Source organism: Phascolarctos cinereus, unplaced genomic scaffold (assembly GCF_003287225.1).
Source record: "Phascolarctos cinereus isolate Bilbo 61053 unplaced genomic scaffold, phaCin_HiC Scaffold_5;HRSCAF=322, whole genome shotgun sequence".
Taxonomy (NCBI): Eukaryota; Metazoa; Chordata; class Mammalia; order Diprotodontia; family Phascolarctidae; genus Phascolarctos; species Phascolarctos cinereus.
Window position 1 is genome coordinate 174224963 of NW_027555958.1, and position 17943 is coordinate 174242905.

At 36.6% G+C, this 17943-nt stretch overlaps 1 long non-coding RNA gene across 2 annotated transcripts in view; it reads left to right on the plus strand.

Annotated features, from left to right (window-relative positions):
* Nucleotides 1-17943, plus strand: part of LOC110192052 (uncharacterized) — a 102898-nt gene that overhangs the window by 50986 nt on the left and 33969 nt on the right. For both annotated transcript variants that reach the window (XR_013486982.1, XR_013486983.1), the window contains one exon: nucleotides 2312-2453. This is a non-coding gene — a long non-coding RNA (uncharacterized LOC110192052). The remainder of the gene's footprint in view (nucleotides 1-2311; nucleotides 2454-17943) is intronic.

Consider the following 17943-nt stretch of genomic DNA (forward strand, 5'->3'; position numbering starts at 1 on the left):
TATTAATTCACTTTTTTCTATTCTCTTGTATTTTCCCTTTATTTGCATGGCTCATTGATGCTTGCTGCCTTCTCTCAGTCAATGAGAGGGGGGTTTTTTGGTTGTTGTTGTTTTTGTTTTTGAAGAAAGAAGTGTCAAATTAAAAGAATCCCCCAATCCATATCCCTAGTTGTGTGTAGTTCTAGATACCCTGCATTTAATTTCTTATATTCATCTTTGAATTCTATCTGAATTTTCTTCTGTTTGGCCAGTATGGATTTTGAATACTTTGCTCTCCTGGATTTTTAAAAATTATTCAAATGTATCCCTTTTTTTGAATTTTTTAATGTTTAAATTCAGCTTACATCTTTGCAGGTTGTTACTCTAAGTTGGCAACTGATCTTCTTTATTCTTAAAAATATGCTACCTGAAAAATTTGTTGTTTGATGCTATATTTATGAATTAGACTGCAAAGTTTCTTGGTGGGTTAAACTTGGAGTTTCCTTCTTTTGGTGTTCTATGTTTCTCTTGATATGTACTTTGCTCTCTGCCTCCAGTATTTCTGGTAAGGTTTTGTGTGATTTCTTGAAGTATGATATTCAAGTTTTCCTTTTCTTAATTTTTTTGAAGACCTATCATTTATAGATTTTCTCTTCATGACTTATCTTTAAGTTCAGTGTTATTGTTTTATAGAACTCTCACATGTTCTTCAAAGCTTAGAGGGTTTTGTTTTGGAGGGTTTTTTTGTTATTTGGTTTTATTACAATTTTTTTTCCTTTTGCTTCTTAATTTTTGCTATTCTTTATTCACAGGATCCCCTCTTATTGAAAATTTCTCTGATATTTGTTCTGTATTATCTAGTCTCTGTTTAGATTTGATGATTTCTTCTTCCATGAGTTTTAATTCCTTTCCTTATTTCTTTGATATTTTTGCCACGTTCTCATTTTTACTCTCAAAATTATTTTTGGTGGTTATTGAAATGGTTCCATTTCATTTCAGCAATGTCTTACAGAATTTGTTGTAATGCCTTTAACTTCCTCAGGAAATTTCAACAGTTTAGTTAGTTTTAGGTAATTATCCACTGAAATGGCTCTTTTTCTTTTCTTGAAATGAATGATAATTTCTCTTCCCTAATAAGCTTTGTCTGTCTTTATCAATCCCTCTTTTAATTTTGCTATGGAATCCTTGCTATAAGTGTGCTTTTTACTGCCAATTCTATCACTTCAGAAGACCCAACACTGTCACACCCCTCTCCCAGGCCTTCACAATGACTAAGAGCTGTAACTCTGAAGAAGTGAGCATGAGCAGTTGTGATATCGCAGCAGGAAGGCACCAAGAGGCTGATATAATTGGACCTGTTCTGTACCTTTACCAGTCCCACCCTTTCAGGCTCCATCCTTCTCTTTCATTCTGATTTTCTTCAATCCCAAATTAACCACAGAAGACTTGTTAAGAAGTGGGTGGGAAAGGATCACCTAGTGAATTACTATGGGTAGTGTAATTTATAAAAAAAAAAACCTTTTTATTAAGGTTAAGGGAATAAATGAGAAGAGACATGTAACCAACTATTTACCTTCCCAACAGAATTTCATAAAATTACCTTTAAGAAAGATTTGGCAATTTGGTGGTCAGTTCAGAGGCTGGGACATAACTAATAAGGAAATTGGGGCTTTACCTTGGGGCATCAAATGTTTAGGTTACCAATTTAGAGGGAATTATAAGAATTTATAATCCTTTAGTAGTGTGTAAAAGCAAGGCTCAGTATTTGTTTAGCAAAACAAATAGCACAAATAAAAAGATAACCAATGGCAAACTTATGTGAAACCTTCCCTCCTACCACCACCCCAGCTAGTCTTTGTCTTGCACTCTACACTTGAAAGCACACTTCATACTACCTGCACAGTTTGTGGCAAAATAAGTCATTACAGTTCTGGTGAGAGGAATAGGTCATTTGTTTTAAAACCAATTTTGTACAAATTATACATGAACACCAAACCTGGTAACCTCGGTTCTATATCTCCTGATATTTCTATCAAATTGAAATGGGAAGCTAATCTTCTTACACAAAAGAGATGGAATAACTTCTGTTCCTTACCCTTTTTTTGTAAAGAAAGGCTTACTGGAACTTTAAGGAGGAAGAGGCAATGTGACAATCTTATCATTCAGTGTTTTTCAATGAAGTAGAGATAGTGTCCCAGAGGGAACTGGGCAGTAGCTCTTGAGCATCACTATCCTGTCCTCATCATTGTTCTTACTCATAAATGGCTATAATATGCTTGTTTCTTCTGTTAAGTAATCTAAGTCTCTCATTCATGAATAATGAAACTCTTAGGTTTCTCTGGACCTTGGCTCTACCAGAAACAACAGCAGCCGTTCAAAGGGGCAGGATATTGTGAGCAAAGATTCAGTTGAAGCCAAGTCATAGAGTGTAAAGGATGAAAGAAACCCAAACCAAAAATGAAATCCAGTGGGTGGTATGTATAATTTTAATTACATCATCCTGTTCTGTATCTATTTTCATCCCCAAACATATTGTTAACTGCTGTTATAACTTATTTCTGCTTTTCCTTCAGTAAAATGTAAAGTATCCATCATGCTGAAACACTTAAGTTGCTGGCAGTTTACTCACATTAGATCTCATTAGCAATTATACTAGTGTTCAAAATACATTACCTCATTTGTTTCATCCCCCTTATAGTTTTTCCATAATGAATTAGACCAATTAGCTTCACATGACAGAAGGAAATCTTAAATAACACTGTCTTTACTTTAAGAAATGTTTAGCTGAAATGCAAGGTGGGGGGGAGAAAGAGAAAAGTGAACCACAAATATACAAACCTGATGAATTAATTTGCTTTGAAAAATGGACAGAGATAAAAAAAAAAACCTCAACCCCCAAATCATTTGTTGTTTGTATAGTTGATAAACCAATATCGATTAGAAGAAAATCAGCCTGCCTCCATAGAACTTTCATTTGAGATTATACTGGGCCTTTGGGTACTTGAATATTCAAATGGATGGATCAATCAGACTATCAACAAGCATTTATCAAGCACCTGCTTTGTGATCAAGGAGATAAATATGATTCCATTAGTGTAGGTGTCTCTTCCAGTGACAGAAATTGCAACCCATCTATTTCTACCTATCTTGTGCATCTCTTGTCTATTTCTTGATATATGTCTGCCACTAGAGATCCATGAAATATGATGAGTCTTACTCAATTTGTCTTGACATCATAAGAATATCAATGGAGTACATGGTCTATCCATAGTTATTCTTTACTCTTACCATGTGACCAACCCATCCTATTTTTCAATCACCCATGTCTTTAATGGCATCTCTTACTATGGTTCTTTGTTCTCTCTCTCTCTCTCTCTTCTCTCTCTCTCTCTCTCTCTCTCTCTCTCTCCTCTCTCTCTTTTTAATGTTCTAGAGCCTGCTTGTACCTGCCATGTGCTTCTCCATTGCCTTCTGAGTAAGACTCATTTTGGGTATTCCATAATTCACAGCCATACAACCACACTGCAAGAACATTGGTATTAAAGAAAATGGACCTCCTTTGTTTCAGAAAAATATTTGACATCATTAAGATAGTTTATAATAATTGAAATCTGCTAATTGCCAAGGACGACTCTCATATTCATTGATAGCTAGGAATTTGGGAAATCATGAGATCATCCTCTGTACATATTGCCAATATAAATTTATATTGGTCACACTTCCCCCCTGCCTCGCCCCGTCCCAAATGTATTAACCCATCAAGGAATTGAAATCTTACCTACTAATTGTGCTATAACATGAGAGGAACACCACCATAGGTCCATCTCCAGGAAGAATCAAAGGGCATGTGAAGCTAATAAGAAAAAATTTCAGTTAGGCAAACTGTTAAGGTACTTCTAGAAACCAATCTCTGCATTTTATGAGCCCTATCACTAGGGCACTGGAGTGCCTTGTTACTAATCAGCATAGTCATTATCTCTTTTCTTTGTAGATCATAATTATTATACCTCATTGCTCTATCAGGAACTGCCTTTGCAGTGAAACTTACATGGACGAGTTGTCCAGATATAATTGGGTAGGAGCAGGAAGTTATCTGCTTAATAAGTCATTGTCACATGAGGAGTCAACAGAAGAGATATATCCAGAAACAAAATCTGCTCCTTAAATTTCCTCAGTTACCTAGAGGTGAAATTTGACCAGCTCACTCCCCCTTTCTCTAGGTGACTTTTAATAGGTCTCTTAATGTCATAGTAGTTAAAGGTAATTTAACTTGGAAAGGGAAGTGAAATAGGGACTGTGGGTCAATAGAAAGGAAGGCTTTCACATTATGAGAATGTGTTTTTTTCCCTTTTCTCCAAAGTTCTGCCTCTATCTGTGCAAAAGAAAGATACATTAAAGAAAATGAATCATCAAGACAGTAGAATTAGAGTTCCTTTGAACATGACTGATTTGAGGGCTCATTTTATTCTCTTTAGTATTTTCTGCTGCTCTTACAAAAATTGTCTGTACCACCAAAAAAAAAATCTGCAGAGTATCACTAAAGTCTGTGTGCCGATTGTCTGGGCAAGTTGCATAGTTTGGAAAAGCTGGCTTTTGAAAATACTTATACCTATCAATTTTGAAAATAATTTTCCCATTATTTATTTATCACAACTGAGCCCAGAGAATCTAAGGAGCTCAAAGTTAATGTTTTCATCTTCCCTCTCCATCCACCCTCAGAAACAAATATGAATATCTTATTTTCAAATCCAAAAGCAAAGCCCTTTTGTTAACTAAGGAGCCCTAGGGCCATTGTTAGGCTCAACAAGACTTCATAGTGGAGTCAGAAAATGTGGACTCATGTCCCTATGGTGTCATTTTCTAGTCATGTGATACTTGGAGAGTTTATCAGCAAAAGCAGAAATAATAGTACTTGAACCAACTAATATAAGATAACTGAACTCAAGTGTAAAAGTATGAGTTAGGGGCTCAGAGTGCTAAAAGGGGGAAAGAAAGAAAGAAAGAAAGAAAGAAAGAAAGAAAGAAAGAAAGAAAGAAAGAAAGAAGGAAAGAAAGAAAGAAAGAAAGAAAGAAAGAAAGAAAGAAAGAGAGAAAGAGAGAAAGAGAGAGAGAGAGGAGAGGGAGGGAGGGAGAGAGAGAAGAGAGAGAGAGAGAGAGAGAGAGAGAGAGAGAGAGAGAGAGAAAGAGAGAGAAAATAAAAAAGAAAGAAAGAAAGAAAGAGAGAAAGAGAGAAAGAGAGAAAGAGAGAGAGAGAGAGAGAGAGAAAGAAAGAAAGAAAGAAAGAAAGAAAGAAAGAAAGAAAGAAAGAAAGAAAGAAAGAAAGAAAAGGGAGGAAGAAACAAAGGAATGAAGGGGAGGGAGAGAGAGAGAGAAAGAGAAAGGAAAAAGGAAAGAAGAAACCATTGTGATCCCACATGATAATAAAGGAAGGCTTCACAGAAGAGGTAGAACTTGAAGAAAGTGTAAAATTTGGAGACTAAAAGCACAGTTATCTAGATCCTTGTTAGGAGTTCAGAATAGATCAGTCTCTATTATTAGATTTCAAAGTCTTTATGGGTTGTTCCCCAAGTCAGCTGCTTCTACCACAAAAAACTATAGAAACAAGTCATTCATTTATTCATTCATTTAACAAACATTTACTAAATGTCTACTATGTGCACTGCGCTGTGCTAGGTGATGCAAGAGATTCAAATTTTATATAAGATCTGATCCTTTACTTTATGGAGTTTAGGGTCAGAGATGGATTTAAGAGTAAGAGTATGTTAAGAAGCTCGAAAAGTCCTCTTAGCCCCAAAATATCCACTTTCCCCAACATTTACATCACTTCTTGAGAGTGGATTGATCTGCACAAAAATTCTATGAGGGTAATTACTAAAGGTTTTATTAACCTCATTTTAATGATCAGGAGACTAAGGATGAGGAATTAAATGACTTATTCAGGGTCACCCATATGGTAGGTATTGAAGGGTTAGCTATGAGCCCAAGTTGTCTTGACTATAAATCTAGAAGTCTATCCACTAAACCAGTGGTATTCAAATTACTTCTTCTTCTCCTCCTCCTCCTCCTTCTGGTAGTACAGCACACTGAACATTTAAGTCAGGAATAATATTTGAGAGTTGGAGGCTCATGCGTGCAATTGCAAGTGTAGGTTCCAAACTATTCATGACACACCTAGTGTGAAACTTGAGGCATAGTTGTAGGTAACATCACACATGCTGAAAACCATTTCATTATATCATGCTGCTTACATAATTCATGGCTTCTTGATTTGCAGAGTTAACATGTCTTTCCATGTGATTTTCATAAAGCCATTATCTCATATCTCTTAACTCCATAAAGTTAAGTAAAAAGTAATGTGCATTTATGTAACCTATTGCAATGTTAGGCTAAGTGAATGTTCAGGATGTAAACCACTTACAATTCATAATAGATATTTCGGAACAGAGATGAAAGAAGTAAACATTGCAGAGGGTAGTAACAGGCATTTACTCTTTGCTCCAATCTCTGACAAAGAGTTGTCCCTTCTTGCCAAGGTTAATCCTTGTATATTTATATTTAGACTTTAGATTTAACAACAATTTATTTATTAAGCTCCTACTATGAACCAAACACTGTGCTAAGTGCTTTATAAATATCTTATTTCATCCTCTGAACCACTCTAGGAATTAGATGTTATTATTTAATATCTCCTTTTTAAAGAAAACTGTGGCAAACATAGACTAAGTAACTTGCCCAGGTTCACATAGCAAGTTAGTGTATGAGGGCAGATTTGAGCTCAGGGCTTCCTGACTGTAAGACCAGAGCTCTAGCTACTGTCCCACCTAGATGGCTTCTACATGTATGCTTGATCTTATCTCCTCCCATGTTCTCTAGTAGTGTGCATCCTCATTCATTCCCCCTCTTCAAATCTTCATCCTCTCCCTTTCAACTGATTTCTTACCTACTGACTTCAAACTAGGCCAGGATCCCCCAGCATTAAAAACAAACAAAAATTCCTTCGCTATATATTATATATTCTTTCCAGCTATCATCTTTGTCTCTCCTGCCTTTTGTACTCAAATTCCTTGAAAAAGTTATCTACATTTCCTCTACTTTCTCTCCTTTCACACATTCGTCAAAACTTAGGAGTATTGCTTCCTACTTCATCAATCAACTAAATCTGTTTCAAAAAAAAATACAGCCTCCAATAGTCTCTTATTTGCCAGATGACAGTCTTTTTTTCAGTCCTCATCCTTCTCAACATCATCTGTATTTGATACTATTTATCATGCTCTCCTTCTAGATAATTTTTTTTTCTGTGAGTTTTCATGACATTAATGTCCTGGTTTACTTCTACTTGTCTAATTACTCTTTCTCAGTCTCCTTTGTTCACTCATCAACCACATCTCACCCCCAACCATGTGTTCTTCAAGATTCTATTTCAGGTCCTCTTTTCTTTTTATATATTTTCTCTGGATAACATCAGTTCCCATGGATTTAACTATGATCTCTACCTAGATAACTCTTAGACCTACATATCCAATCCCAATCTTTCCTTTAAGATTCAGTCCTAGAACACCAATTACCTATTAGATATTTCAAACTGAATGTCACAAATAGATCTTAATTCAATATATCAAAAACTGATTTTATCATTTTCTCTCTATACCGTCCCTTCCACATCCTTCTATACCTCCGCACATCCTTCTAGTCTCCAGAATCATAATCTCAGCATTATCCTACAGTCCTCATTCTGTCTCACTCAAGATGTACGAGTTGCCAAATCTTGCCATTTCTATCTTCACAATAGCTCTGCCTTACAACCTCTTCTTATCACTCAGATCGCTGCCACCTTAGTTCAAGCCCTCATTATCTCTCACCAAACTCCAATAGCCTGCTAATCATTCTCCCTTCCTCAAGTCCCTCTCCCCACCCTAGTCTACGGTATATATTGCTGCCACAGTAACTTTCCTTAAGCAAAGATATGACTCTCGATTTCCCTACTCATTCAACCATAGTGGCTCCCTATTACCTCTAGCATAAAATATAAATGCCTCTGTTTAGCTCTGAAGGCCCTACACAATATGTCTCCAATTTATCTCCCCAGCCCTTTTGATGCTATGCCCCATCCTGCAGTCTATGATCCAGCCAAATTGTCCTCTTTGTTCCTCACACATGACACGCCATCTCCCATCTCTACACCTTTGTGCTGGCTGGCCCCTGTGACAAGAATGTACTCCCTGCTTACATCTACTTTATAGACTCCTCTTCTTTTAAGGTACAGTTCAAGCACCATCTTCTACATGAAGCCTTTCCTGATTCCCCAACTGCTAGTGTCTTCCTTCCCAAACTACCTTGCATTTAACTACTTTGTATGGTCTTGTATTTATTAACTTTATATTTATGCTGTATCTAATTTTATATGTACTTATTGTTGCTTCCATTAGAATGTAAGCTCATTTTGAGTAGGAAGGGATTGTTTTATTTTTTGTACATCTAACCGCAGGGTTTAGCATAGTGTCTGGTATATAAAAGCCGCTTAATAAATACTCATCAGTTGGATGATTAACTGCTATCCATATAATCCAAGGTAGAATGATTGAGAAAAGAGAATTCTGCTCATTCATTCTTTCAAAAATTTATCTTGAGTTCCGGGAGCCAAGATGGCAGAGTGAAAAGGTAGTCGCTCTCACTCTCCCATATCAACCTCTGAAAACCCAGAAAATATCACCCCAGAAAAAAAAACCTGGAACACCTGAACTAGAAGAAAGATGAGGAGCAGCAGTGCAGCAGCCCACCAAACGGGTCTCCCAATACCTCAGCAAAAATAAGGGAGGCAGAACTACAAGGGGCCCCAGGCAGACAAGTACCCTGTGGCATTCATCTGAAAGGAGGTGAAGAAAACAACCTAAAGGCTTCCTAAAGCCCCAGCCTTTCTGATTCCAACCCAATACCAGGTGAGCTGTAGGAGCCCTGAAGCCTCCAATTGTGAAGAAATCCTGAAGGCCATGTGGTAGAGCAGGCAAACACCAACACCTGGACCTCAGAGTGCCTCATTGAGGGTGGGGGGAACTGGTGGAAACCAGCTCAGAAAACCACCAGGAGCCTCGGCACTCCACCGCAAAGGAATCTCCCAGTGCATTAGCAGAAATGAGGGAGACAACACTGCAGGGGGCCCCAGTCAGATAAACACCCTGCAGCAGCCATCTAAAAGGAGCTGAAGAAAGCTAAAGGAAAGGAAAAGCAGGCAACCTAGAATTGCCTGAAAGTTCCAGCCTTGCTGATTCCAGCCCAATGCGGGGTAGGCTGCCAGAAACCTACAGCCTCCAATTTCCAGCATAAGAGGACCTAGGACATAAAGCCAGTGACCAGGACCTGAGCTCCCAGCACAGGAAGTTTGGGTCAGTGCTCTCTGTTCCCCAGCAGGAGAGCTCAATCTCTTTAGAGGCCAAGGAATGGGGAAACCATGAGTAAAAAGAAACATACCACAGATTCATATTATGAGAAGGGTGAAGATCAAGACAGAAATTCTAAGGAGGACAACATTGTCAACAAACCTACACCTGCAATGTGAAAGGGGAATATGAGCTGGTTTGGCGCCCGAGGAGCCTTCTTGGAAGAGCTCAAGAAGGATTTTAGTAGTCAAATGAGAGAGGTAAAACAGTCCTTCAAAAATACAATTGGCCAATTGGAAAAAAAACACACTGAAGAAAACAAGTCCCTAAGAAACACAATCGGCCAGTTCAAGAAGGAAGGACAAAAACTAACAGAAGAAAGCAATCTGTTAAAAACTAGAATTGGACAAATGGAAACTAATGTCTCTATGAGAGAGCAAGAATCAGTCAAACAGAAACAAAAAAATGAAAAAATAAATGAAAATGTAAAACACCTCATCAGTAAAACAACTGACCTGGAAAATCAACTCAGGAGAGACAACTTAAAAATTATTGGACTACCTGAAAATCATGATGAAAAAAAGAGCCTGGACAGTATCTTTCAGGAAATCATAAAGGAAAACTGCCCAGAAGTCCTAGAACCAGAAGGGAAAATAACCATAGAAAGAATCCACCATCACCACCTGAAAGAGATCCCAAATTGACAACGCCAAGGAAATATAATAGCAAAATTCCAAAATTACCAGATGAAAGAGAAGGTGCTGCAAGCAGCCAGAAAGAAACAATTTAAATATCATGGAACCACAGTCAGGATTACACAGGACCTTGCAGCTTCTACATTAAAAGACCCAGGGCATGGAACATGATATTCCTAAGGCAAAGGAGCTTGGAATGCAGCCAAGGATCAATTACCCAGCAAAAATGAGCATCATTTTTCAAGGGAGGAGGTGGATATTCAACAAATAGGAGACTTCCAAACTTTCCTGATAAAAAGACCAGAGCTCAACAAAAAATTTGATCTTCAAGTACAGGAAAGGACTTAAAAAGGTAAATGGGACAGAAAGATACAATATGTTGTTAATAAGGGGGGGGCTGTTTAAACCCCTACAAGGGAATATGAGACTTGCAACCCTTGAGAACTGTATTGTTATTACACTTGTTAAAGGAGTATACATAAAGAGGGTGGATATTAGTTGACTTTGATGTAATGATAAAAAAAATCTAATCAAGTGGGTTAAATGGATCCAAATAAGTGGATCAATCTGATCTTAGAAAATGTACTGAGAAAGGAGGAGGCAGACAAGGGTAAATTACATTACAGGAAAAGACACAAAATCCTATTACAGCAGAGGGAAAGAAGGAGGGGGGAGCATTGTTTGAACCTTACTCTCATCAGATTTGGCTCAAGAAGGGCATAATATATAATCAGTTAGGTATAGAAATCTAACTTGCCCTATAGGCAGTAGGAGGGAAAAGGGGAAAGAAAAGGGAGGGGGAAAGAAGGGGGGGAAAGAAGGAGGGAAGCAGCAGTAAGACTAAAGGGGAAGAAAAGGGAAAGGGATAATAAAAGGGGAGGGACTGAAGGAGGCAAAAGCAAAACACTAGTGAAGGGGGAAAGGAAAAAGGAGAAAGAAAAGCATAAATGGGGGAAAAGGATGGAGAAAAAGACACAGATAGTAATCATAACTGTGAATGTGAATGGGATGAACTCTCCCATAAAACGGAAAGGATTGCAGAATGGATTAAAAACCATAATCCTACAATATGTTGTTTACAGGAAACACATTTGAAAAAGAGTGACACATACAGGGTAAAGGTAAAAGGCTGGAGCAGAATATATTATGCTCAGCTGAAGTAAAAAAGCAGGGGTAGCAATCCTGATCTCAGACAAAGCAAAAGCAAAAATAGATCTAATCAAAAGAGATAAGGAAGGAAACTACATCCTGCTAAAAGGCACCATAGACAATGAAGTAATATCATTACTAAACATATATGCACCAAATGGTATAGCATCCAAATTCTTACAGGAGAAGTTCAGGGAGTTACAGGAAGAAATAGACAGCAAAACTATACTAGTGGGGGACCTGAACCTCCCCCTCTTGCACTAGATAAGTCTAACCACAAAATAAACAAGAAAGAAGTTAAGGAGGTGAATAGAACATTAGAAAAGTTAGGTATGATAGACCTCTGGAGAAAACTGAATGGGGATAGAAAGGAATATACTTTTTTCTCGCAGTACATGGCACATACACAAAAATTGACCATGTACTAGGGCATAAAAACCTCACAATCCAATGCAGAAAGGCAGAAATATTAAATGCATCCTTTTCAGATCATGACAAATAAAAATTATATGTAATAAAGGGCCATGGAAAGATAGACTAAAAAATAATTGGAAACTAAATAATCTAATCCTAAAAAATGATTGGGTCAAACAACAAATCATAGAAACAATCAATAATTTCATTCAAGAGAATGACAATAATGAGACAACATACCAAAACCTATGGGATGCAGAAAGCAGTTCTTAGGGGAAGTTTTATATCTCTAAATGCTTACATAAATAAAATAGAAAAAGAGGAGATTAATGAATTGGGCATACAACTAAAAAAACTAGAAAAAGAACAAATTAAAAATCCTCAACTAAACACCAAATTAGAAATATTGAAAACCAAAGGAAAAATTAATAAAATTGAAATTAAGAAAACTATTGAACTAATAAATAAAACTAAGAGCTGGTTTTATGAAAAAACAATAAAATAGATAAACCTTTGGTTAATTTAATTAAAAAAAAGAAAGAAGAAAACCAAATTACTAGTATCAAGAATGAAAAGGGAAGCTACCACCAAGGAAGAGGAAATTAAAACAATAATTAGGAATTATTTTGCCCAACTATATGCCAACAAATTTGACAATCTTAGTGAAATGGATACATATTTACAAAAATATAAATTGCCCAGATTAACAAAGAGGAAGTAAAATACTTAAATAACCCCATCTCAGAAAAAGAAATTGAACAAGCCATTGATGAACTCCCTAGGAAAAAATCTCCAGGGCCAGATGGATTTACATGTGAATTCTATCAAACATTTAAAGAACAATTAATTCCAATACTATATAGACTATTTGGGAAAATAGGTGAAGAAGGAGTCTTACCAAATTCTTTTTATGATACAAATATGGTGTTGATACCTAAACCAGGAAGAGTCAAAATAGAGAAAGAAAATTATAGACCAATTTCTCTAATGAATATAGATGCAAAAATTTTAAACAAAATACTAGCAAGTAGATTGCAGCAACTTATCACAAGAATAATACACTATGACCAGGTAGGATTTATACCAGGAATGCAGGGTTGGTTCAATATTAGGAAAACTATCAGCATCATTGAGCATATCAACAACAAAACCAACAGAAACCACATGATCATCTCAATAGATGCAGAAAAAGCTTTTGATAAAATACAACACCCATTCCTATTAAAAACACTAGAAAGCATAGGTATAAATGGAGTCTTCCTTAAAATAATAAATAGCATATATCTAAAACCTTCAGCAAGCATTATATGTAATGGGGACAGGCTAGAAGCATTTCCAATAAGATCGGGGTGAAACAAGGATGTCCATTATCACCACTGTTATTCAATATTGTACTGGAAATTAGCTTTAGCAATAAGAGAAGAAAAAGAAATTGAAGGCATTAGAATAGGCAAAGAAGAAACAAAGCTATCACTCTTTGCAGATGACATGATGATATACTTAGAGAATCCTAGAGAATCAAGTAAAAAACTACTTGAAATAATAAACAACTTTAGCAAAGTTGCAGGCTATAAAATAAACCCACATAAATCATCAGCATTTCTATATATTACCAACAAAGCCCAACAGCAAGAGATAGAAAGAGAAATCCCATTTAAACTTACTGTAGACATTATAAAATATTTAGGAGTCTACCTCCCGAAACAAACCCAGGAACTCTATGAACACAATTACAAAACACTTTTCACACAAATAAAATCAGATCTAAATAATTGGAAAAACATCAGTTGCTCATGGGTAGGCCGAGCTAATATAATAAAAATGACAATCCTACCTAAGCTAATTTACTTATTCAGTGCCATACCAATCAAACTACCAAAAATTATTTTATAGAGTTAGAAAAAATAATAACAAGATTCATTTGGAAAAACAAAAGGTCCAGAATATCAAAGGAACTAATGAAAAGAAATGCAGGGGAAGGTGGCCTAGCAATTCCAGATCTTAAATTGTATTATAAAGCAGCAATCATCAAAACTGCTTGGTACTGGCTAAGAAATAGGGAGGTGGATCAGTGGAATAGGTTAAATATGCAAGACACAGTAGTCAATGACTATAGTAATCTATTATTTGATAAACCCAAAGACCCCAGCTTCTGGGATAAGAACCCACTCTTTGAAAAAAACTGCTGGGAAAACTGGAAAAGAGTATGGCAGAAACTAGGCATAGACCCAAATCTCACACCATATACCAAAATAAAGTCAAAATGGGTTCATGACTTAGATATAAAGGCTGATACCATAAGTAAACTGGGAGAACAAGGAATAGTTTACCTATCAGATCTATGGAGAACAGAAGAATTCATGACCAAACAGGAGATAGAGAACATTATGAAAAGCAAAATGGATAATTTTGATTACATTAAATTGAAAAGTTTTTGCACAAACAAAGCCAATGCAACTAAGATTAGAAGGAAGGTAGAAAATTGGGAAAGAATTTTTACAACCAGTCTCTCTGATAAAGGCCTCATTTCTAAAATATATAGAGAATTAAGACAAATTTATAAGAACACAAGCCATTCCCCAATTGATAAATGGTCAAAGGATATGAACAGACAGTTCTCAGATGAAGAAATTAAAGCCATCTATAGTCATATGAAAAAATGCTCTAAATCATTATTGATTAGAGAAATGCAAATCAAAACAACTCTGAGGTACCACATCACACCTATCAGATTGGCCAACATGACAAAACAGGAAAATGATAAATGTTGGAGAGCATGTGGGAAAATTGGAACACTAATACATTGTTGGTGGAGTTGTGAAATGATCCAACCATTTTGGAGAACAATTTGGAACTATGCCCAAAGGGCTACAAAAATGTGCATACCCTTTGATCCAGCAATAGCACTTCTAGGGCTATATCCCAAAGAGATCAAACAAATGGGAAAAGGACCCACATGTACAAAAATATTCATAGCAGCTCTTTTTGTGGTGGCAAAGAATTGGAAATTGAGAGGATGCCCATCAGTTGGGGAATGGCTGAGCAAGTTGTGGTATATGAATGTAATGGAATACTATTGTGCTATAAGAAATGATGAACAAGCTGACTTCAGAAAAACCTGGAAAGATTTATATGGTCTGATGCTGAGTGAAGTGAGCAGAACCAAGAGGACTTTGTACACAATAACAGCCATGTTATGCAATGACTAAGATTGTTAAACTGAACCCTTCTCAGCATTACAAGGATCTAAGACATCTCCAGAGGCCTCGGGGATGGAAAATGCCGTCTACATCCAAAGAAAGAACTATGGAAGTCAAATCACTATCACTTATTTTTACCTTCTGTTGAGTTTTGTTTCATCTTTCTGATGGTTCCTCCTATTGGTTTTCATTTTTACTTACAACTTCACTAATGTGAAAATATGTTTAATGGGTATGTAAATGTAAACCCTATATCAGATTGTGTGCTGTCTTGGGGAGGGGGGAGGAAGGGGGAGAAAAATTTTCAACTCAAAAGCATATGGAAGTGATTGTTGATAAATCAAAATAAATTAATTAAATAAGAAAAAAATTTATCTTGAAAGAAGCAATGTTGTAGGAGTGTTAGAAGGTATATCAATAATTCAAATCAATAAACATTGCTAAGCACCTACTATGTGCCAGGCACTGTGCTACGTGCTAAGCATTAAGCACTGGAAGGTGTGGAGTATCCAAAACTGTGTTAAATAGCCTGAGGAGACAATTTCAAGTGATCAGCTTATCTTGGGAGGAGATTCTTGTTGTGTTGAGTTCAAACCAAGCAGAGCTGCAGATGGAAAGTGGAGAATGAATGAATGAATCAGTATCGGCATATCATCTTTTTTTATATACAGGGAAGAGAAGCTCACAGAGCCCTGCCTCTTTTTGACTATGTAGGGAGCAAGAAGATGAAACAAAGAATATGACTCCTGCTTGCCATAAATGGGATGTCCAGATAATATTTTTTTTTGATAGAACTGCATCGTACCACCTCATCAGCCTTATCCAGATCAGGATGACGCCACTCTGGGGTCTGCTTTTCTGATGGGTGAGCTCTTGGCTGGGAGGATCATTTCTTGAGGGGCTCCAGCAACATTCACTGTATGCTCAGCTCATTGCCCAGACTGATCCGTCCCCTCACCAGCAATCTTTTGCGTGGTTATTATTGTAAAACTCAAAGAGAAAATTCCAATCTATGCCATACACAAGACTAGGTTGAAGGAAATGAAGCTATTTAATCTGGAGAAGACTTAGGAGAGATGGGATACATTTCTTCAGATACTTGGAGTATTGTCATGCAGAAGAATGGTTGAACTTTGTGCTGCTTAGCCCTGGAAGATAACATTTGGAATAATGGGGGAAAGTTACAGAAAAATAGACTTCATCTCAACCTGAGGAAAATATCCTAATTACAGCTCTCCAAAAGTGAAATGTGCTATTTCAGAGAGTCACAAGTTTCCTATCCCTATAGTTCTTCAATTAGAAACTTGATAAACATTTCAGGAAATTCATCCAGCAGTTACTATTTACCTGTGTTACACCAGGCACTATACTTGGTACTTAAGAAAGAAACACTCCTTGCCCTAAAGAAACTTCAATTCTACTAGGAAATTGAATGTGATTATGTAGAAAGGATTTATGATTTGTGTAGGAGATGGACTAGATAATCTTTGAGGTAACTTCCAACTATAACAATCTGTGATTCCCATTTCACAATTTCCAATTTGACCAATAAAGAAAAAGAGGCTCAAAAGGTCACATAGCTAATAAATGTCAAAGTTGAGACATGAACTCAGTATGATTCCTATTCTCTAGGAGTTTTCTATCTAGTTGAGAATATGAGACTTGAATATTTTATCATCATCATCATCATTATTATTAATAGCTGGCATATATTTAGTGCTTTATGGTTTTGCAAAGCACTTTACATATTTTATCTCATTTGATCCTCACAACCTGTGAGATAGATGCTATTATTATCTCCATGGACCAGATGAGGCAACTGAGGCAAAAAGGTTAAGTGACTTGCCCAGAATCATAGAGTTAGTAAACACCTGAGGCAGGATTTGAGTCTTCTTGACTCTAAGCCCAGCACTCTATCCACTGTACCATCTACCTGTTCACTGTAGTGCACTACAAGGCAGTGTTTGATACAGTAAACCCTTCCTGCATTGTTATTCTGTTTTACTATATATTTCTGTTCTTACCTCTTTAACTATACCTTTGTTTCACTGACTGGCTCTTTGTTAGCTTTCCAGGTTCCTTCATGGTTCTCCAGGTTCCATCCTGGGTTTCCTGCTTGCCTAATCCATCAGGCTTTATTTATTTCTCTCAGAATCCTGCCAGATTTGAATAAGCTTTTGTTCTATTGCTTTTTCTCTTTAAGTCTCTCCCTTGTTCCCCACCACTTCTCCTATCTACTTGAATTAATACTCATTTCAACATAGTACCATTAATTGCTGCCAGAACTACCACCCAGTCTGGTCCTAACACCTCTGGGATATTTACTCTTTGAATTGAACTCTGACCCTCCTCTTGCTTCTTCCTCCCCTTTAAGACAGATATTCATCAAGGCTCTATCCTCAGTCTTCTTTCTTCTCTCTATATTCTGTCTATCTGGAGTTCATCTACTGGCAAGACTTCAACTATCACCTCCATAGAAATAGGTCCCAAATACATATCTCTTCTCCTCATCTCCAGGTTTGCAGTTCCAACTGCCTACTGAACATCTCCACCTGAGTCTTCCACTGTTTCCTTAAGGTCAAAAAAATAAAAAACTGAACTCATTGTTTATCTTAAAATCTGCTTTTCATCCTAATTTTTTATTTTGTCCATGCCTCCACCTCTCTACCAATTACTCAGACTCCCAACCTCATTTTATATTTCTCTCTTTTTTATTCTATATTATCTAGTTAATCACTAAATCTTATCATTTCAATGTCCATCAGATTTCTTACATCAGTCTCTCCTTACCATTCCCACTGCCATGATCCTGGTCACTTTGGGGTTATTACTTCTGTAATATACACTTTTATGCACACATATTATTTCCCTGGAAAAAAATATAAATTGGACTAAACAGAGATGCCGTTGAATTTTTGTCTCTGTAGCCTTGGTGTCTAAAACAGGTGCCCAGCTTATAGCAATAATTTAATGAATATTTATTGATCGATTGTATATCTCAGTAGCTTCCTCCCACTTTCAATCCCTTCTCCAATTGGAGGGTAAAGCCCCTCTTCAATCCTTTTAAGAAATAGCTGCCAGAGACTTCTTCCTTAATGTATAGGTTTGGTTATATTGCTACTCAAATGCTTC